At 49.3% G+C, this 6,000-nt stretch overlaps 1 protein-coding gene across 7 annotated transcripts in view; it reads right to left on the reverse strand.

Moving 5' to 3' along the window:
- Window positions 1-5,281, reverse strand: part of TJAP1 (tight junction associated protein 1) — a 42,828-nt gene extending 37,547 nt beyond the window's left edge. For 4 of the 7 annotated variants that reach the window (XM_054195041.1, XM_054195044.1, XM_054195034.1 and 1 more), the window contains exons 1-2: window positions 5,136-5,281; window positions 4,002-4,076 (exon numbers count right to left, since the gene is read on the reverse strand). The gene's annotated coding sequence lies outside the window, so the exon portion shown is untranslated. Of the gene's footprint in view, window positions 1-3,765; window positions 3,870-4,001; window positions 4,077-5,135 lie in introns of all 7 variants that reach the window. The other 3 variants (XM_054195039.1, XM_054195036.1, XM_054195037.1) reach the window with 1 other exon arrangement.
- Window positions 5,282-6,000: the final 719 nt, after the last annotated feature.

Raw genomic sequence — 6,000 nt, forward strand, 5'->3', positions numbered from 1 at the left:
CCACTGCCACTTACCTTTACTGGCCTATCCATCAAACCAAATTTATGCCTACTTGACCAAGCAGCAATGATGATTCTCTTGATCCTCAACACAGGTAGGACATGAGCACAGGACACAGACTGTGTCTTCCTGGACACTAGTACGTTGAGGCTCATGCTACAACTTAATGGATCTCACTTGAACAGCTTTAAAGCCCTTCCTTTCAGCCAGCTTCTGGACCAAAGTCCACTACAAGACTGCAATGTGGAGAGGCCAAACTCCACACGTTCTTTTCCCTCTCAAAAGCAAAGGCAAGAAGCCCAAAGTGCTTTGCCTGACCACTCAGCGTGAAGAGATAATACTTAACATGTCTTCACATACATGAGTGAGACAGTCCTCATCTATGGGCTGCACTATCTTTCCGAGGACCCAGCTCTCCATCAGCTTAAAATCCTCAACTACCAGGCATAATCAAAGCAACTGGAGTGCTTAGTGGGCTTGTTTTTCGGTTGTTGCTGTTTTTTTTCCTAATGTAGTTATCACCCCCCAAAAAAAAGGCTAGTGGGCAACCTAACATCGCAAATAAATGTGATTCAATACCTTGCCTCTAACACAGGCCAACACAAGGTGGTTTAGAAGATGGAGCAAGAAGCCCCACTGGACAATTATGGAACAAACAACCCTTTCTTCAAACCTTTACCTGTTAGAGATTGGGTTATGTCTGAAAAATACACCTTCTAAAACAAGTTCTTTAGCTAAAGCAAGTCTGAACACTTCCACTCATAAGTGCTTGATCTTTTCTGAATCCCGCTCAGCTCTTAGCCTCAGCGCTATTATGTGGTAGTGAATTTCCACAGATTAGACATCATGTGAAAATACTTTAAAATCATTATTCAGTTTGATGCCTATCAGTTTCACTGAATTGCGTTCACCTCAACTGAAGAATACATTCCACTCCTTCACCTCTGCACAGCAGTCTTCCTCAGACTTGGCATCCAGCATTGTTGAAAAGCAGAGGAAAACTGAGCCCACCCAAGTGATGCTTATCCTGCATTCCAACCATTGCAATGCTATTCTCACACTCCTACACGGCCTTCCACGCCATTTCCTTCCTAAGCACAGCTCCCAGAAGGACACTCTGGAGAGGATGGCTCACATCATTCCAAATATGAGACAGCCTGAAAGCTGATGCTCTTGGCCCTCTCTGTCCGAGCATACTAGCAATAAGACCATACGTGAACATCCCGACAATGAAGAGAACAATTTCTGAGTCTGGAACAAACAAGGGGTCAAAAAAAAGAAAAGATTAATTTAAGTCAAAAAGATTCAGCCACATAAAGTGTTACGAGCCATGGAAACAAGCAAACACCTCCTGGGAATGGAAGAAAAGGGGGTTTCAGAGTACCCACTCACCTTAAGCAAGGCATGGCCTGACTTGCACTCTATAGCAATTTCACCATGCTACGGAATATGCAGGACAGTGGATCACACAGGGGTCTACTTCATTTTGAAGTCATGGCTTGAAATATCCTTTTCATGTCTCCTCCACCAAGCTTTACTAAAGCATTCAACACCACAGTATCCATTCATCTCATGGACACTTACGGACTCTTCCTCAAATCCCCAGTAAGATGCATGTTGATCGTATGTCGTAACCAAAGAATGAAGTGCAAGAAACAGTAATGATCTGAACACATTCACATAATAAATCTGTGTCAGAAAGTAGGTATCCTACATTGCAGTTCAGAATTCTGACCACAGGGTCATCCTTCCCCTCCAATCAGCTGTAAAAGCACTTCAATTTTAAAAAGCAATATTCTTCCTACTACAGTTACAGACCCAGCCAATCTAGATCTAAGGAAAAGCCCTCAGGTACGGAACTGGCAAGGAAACAGGATGGATAATTTCATGCCCTAAGGCATTAGCCCTTTTTGCACAGATTACACACGCAGTTCCTTTGCAGTCCTGTGTAAAATGAGTTTCAGAGAGGATCATATTTACCCAGTTACTAGTGACTTGAAATACACGCAGCTAGCACATATGCCCCAAGTGCTCACTCTCTCCATAGCTCAAGGTGTCATACAAAAAGGGGCTATCTTCCCAACAAAAGCCTTCAAGCAAGGAGATGAACATACCCAGCTTCAGAACCTTAAATTTATTCGCAAAACATCAACCAAGTTGAACAGTCAAGAAAATCTGCCCTATTATGACAATTCCAGTTCTTGAAAACCCCAGTCAAAAGAGCAGAAATGAGTCAAAAAGGTGTCAAGCCAGATCCTCATTTCTTAGTGGAGGAATCCTGCCCTCAAGCTCTATCACACGCAGACTCATTTGAGACCCCTACATGTTATATTTCTCCCAGCGACATTAAAGGCAGAGGGTTATTAGCCATTACTACATTATTCTTGTCACATTGTGCTATAAAAGCTAGGCCCTTGCTAACAAGGACACAACATAGTTAATTTGTTATGATCTAATCTCCAGAATTATTTCTCAGGACTACACTGCAGATGAGGTGACACATGGAAATCTCACAGAGACCAGTTTTCAGCGGATCCTCCACAAAACACAGCAGACATTTTAATAGGCTAGAGAGCTCACCTTCAGAAAAATCATCAGCCTCCAGGACCCACAAGCATCAAGTCTACTTCAAACAACTACTGACAAATACAAGCACATTTTACTGAAACTTGTTTATTTTGCTATTGCTCAAACAGCTTGGCTTTCTTCGCATTTTCAAAAGCACTTTATATGCCACATCAGCTGCCACAAATCTTTTCTCCAAGCCAGCTCTGGTACTGTTCACACCAGCACATTGACCAAAAATCCTTCCTTGTCCCATCTGCCTTTATTTATCCTGCTTTAGGACAAAAAGGGGGCAGACCTGCAAAGGACTATACCTCTTTCAAAGCTATAGTCTATTTCCCCTACATACTGTGCCACATGCTTGTACTTAGAGTGGATAGCAGAGATAAGAATTCAGGGTTTGGAAGCTGCAAAGCAAGTGACTTAGCAGCAGCTAACAAACTACTTGAACTAGACTGGAAAAGAACACAAGGTCATCTTTGGTTCAGAGAGATGGTTTAAGGAGGCAACAGGTCTTGGCGTGAAACTCATCCCTCCTGACCCAATGCCTTGTTAATATTAAAGATGAAGATAGCCATGGGCTGTACTTTGGAACTCTGCAGGCCCTGCTGAAATGTGTTCCCATGATTTCAAGAGCACTGGGTGCCTGGGAAGGAATGAAAAGCCAAAAGCTTCTTACACCAGAGCTAAGACCTGCTAGTTTAAATGCTGATTTAACGTCCACAAGCTGAAATATACTGTATACAATACACTGTTGGGATACTTATGCTTTCTGCAATGATTCACTAAGAACTGAAGAAAAGAGAGGAGTTGTATTAAAAGTGATTTGAGAAGTAACTGAAAGGCACGAACAACTCAAAGGACCCAGTTGCTGGGTACCAAATAGCTGGCCCTCTAAACTGGATCTCAACAGTGAGATCAGGAGTGGACAGAAAGGCCAGCAGTCCACCTGCACCACCCATAAGGGGATCAGTTAAAAGGTGAAAAAAACAACGTGGTGGAAGAAATAACCTAACAGAAAAGAGGATCACTAGAACTACCTAATTTTTGCATCATTTATTGTGGGAGCAGACCATCAGGGTCTGCTGGGATAATGACTGGGTAGACCTCCTGTGATTACAGGGAATACAGCTACTTCAGCACTGACAGAACAGACTTTAGACTGCTTCCCTGGATGGCGTGTAAAGCGCGCTGGCTTACATCTTTAATTGAGCTTTTCTTCCCAGGGGCTCTTACTGAATTCTTCAGGGTCACTCCCGTTTCATCGACACCCTTGGCCTCTCAATTCAGGCAACGTAGGCCTACTACGATGCAGAAAACACCACAGAGGGGGACAGTTTTTCAGGCATGTTGTTCACATATTCTCAAAAAATTCAAGTAATGGGACCAAAAGAATACGGTCTGACTCAGCATCAGCTCATTCCTGGCTTTCTTACCTGCTGTCTGATGCTTCAACAACGATTCATTGCTTCCTCTTACGTAGGTCCTTTATCCCAGTTCCTTCTCTGAATCTGTAAAACAGAGATGCAAACCTCTGAAAAGCTTTCTCTGGCACAGAACTACCTACATTTGATGGATGATTCTTTTCAGCAGACAACCTCCACCTGGCATCTCTCAGATCTAGGTCATTCTCAGCCTTGCCAGACTTCCATATCATTCGTACACCCTGATGCCTACCAACGCAATCTCCTGCCCATCTAAAAATACATTTATTAGCACTCAATTTTTTATTCTGCTCCACGTTGTCTGCCCAAGCCCAGAGCTAGATGCAGTTCAGTATTTATTGTTCACCTTTTTTTTTTTTTTTTTTTAAAATCTTCCCATGTTCCCAGGGGCTGCTCACTAATTCCATAGTAGGAAGCATCCCTTATACTAGAGAGTGTCCGGGCTGGTAGAGACATTCCCATTCCCCACTGCCAGGTTTGGCACCAGGGGAGTGCTGCTCCCTCCCTTCCAATTCTGCCTCTGTCAGTCATACTCTTGTTCTTTAACACATGTGCTGGCCCAGACTTGTTCCACTTTGCAGCTCCTACTCCAGCAACACTCCCTACACAGATACTGCTTTCTCATCCCCCATGCCATCTTCCTCTCCATCACCCAGACAAAGCTGCATCACCCTGCATGGACCCAGTTTGGCCTGCCGCTTCCGTGCCTGCTCTGCCCCCACCACAGGTCTCCCCCCGGGAGGGAGAGCTCTCTAATGCCCTGACGGTCGAGGCGGTGGCGCTACCACCCTCCCCCACGGGAACGGCCCCTTCCCCAGGGCCGAGGCTGCGGCCCTACCACCCTCCCGCACCCGGCCCCCACCTGACGCCCGCCCCGCCCGGCTGACTCCCGCTGCCCACAGTGCGACCCGCCAGGACCCACTGTCTTCGGGGGCTCCGACACCTCCCCCCGGGGCCACATACGGGAACAGGGGAACCCCCGCGCTCGCAGGGCGCCAGCCCGAAGCCCGCCTGGGAAGGCCGGCGAGGCCCGGGGGCGCGGGGGGCCCCGCCCGGGCCCGGGCTCGGTCCCCGGCCGGTCGCGTTCCCCGCTCCCCGCCCCCGGGACCCCAGCCCGGCTCTGACCCGGTCGGGCTCGGCTCCGCCCAGGGTCCCAGTGACTTTGCGGCCGGTTCTGCCCCGGTTCGGCCCCACCTCGGGCCTGCCCCAAACTTTGCCCCCGCTCGGCCCGGCCCCACGCTCTCCCTTCAGGCCGCCATTTTGCCGCGGGGCACGCCGGGTAATCCGGCGGAATCCCCACGCCGCAGCGCAGCTGCGTCATCGGGCAGCACGGGAGGGGGCGGGGCCAGGCGCGGCGGCGCGCAGGCGGTGCGTCCCCCCCGTCACCGCGGCAACGCGAGGGGCGGGGCGGGGGAGAGGGGCCGTGGGACGAAACTAAGGGGGCGAGGCGGGGGGGGCTTGGTAGGACGAGCGGACCGAAGTGCCAGCGAAGAGGGGGTGACGGGAACGGTGCCCTCTCCTGAGGAGGGGCGAGGCGGGCCCCTCTGCCTCCTCTGCACCAAAAGAGGCCGATGGAGGTGATTCTGCGCCTCCACCCCGCTGTGGTGAGACCCCCCCTGGAGTAATGCCTCCAGCTCTGGGGCCTCCACGTAGGAAGGGCATGGAGCTGTTGGAGCGGGTCCAGAGGAGGCCACGAAGGTGATGAGAGGGCGGGGGCACCTCTCCTGTGAGGACAGGCTGAGAGAGTTGGGGTTGTTCAGCCTGGAGAAGAGAAGGCTCCGGGGAGACCTTATAGTGGCCTTCCAGTACCTAAAGGGGGCCTACAGCAAAGATGGGGAGGGACTCTATCAGGCCGTGTAATGATAGGACGAGGGGTAACGGTTTCAAACTGAAGGAGGGTAGATTTAGATTGGATATTAGGAAGAAATTCTGTACTGTGAGAGTGGTGAGACAGTGGCACAGTTTGCCCAGAGAAGCTGTAGATGCCCCA

The sequence above is a fragment of the Rissa tridactyla genome, chromosome 3 (assembly GCF_028500815.1).
Source record: "Rissa tridactyla isolate bRisTri1 chromosome 3, bRisTri1.patW.cur.20221130, whole genome shotgun sequence".
Lineage (NCBI taxonomy): Eukaryota > Metazoa > Chordata > Aves > Charadriiformes > Laridae > Rissa > Rissa tridactyla.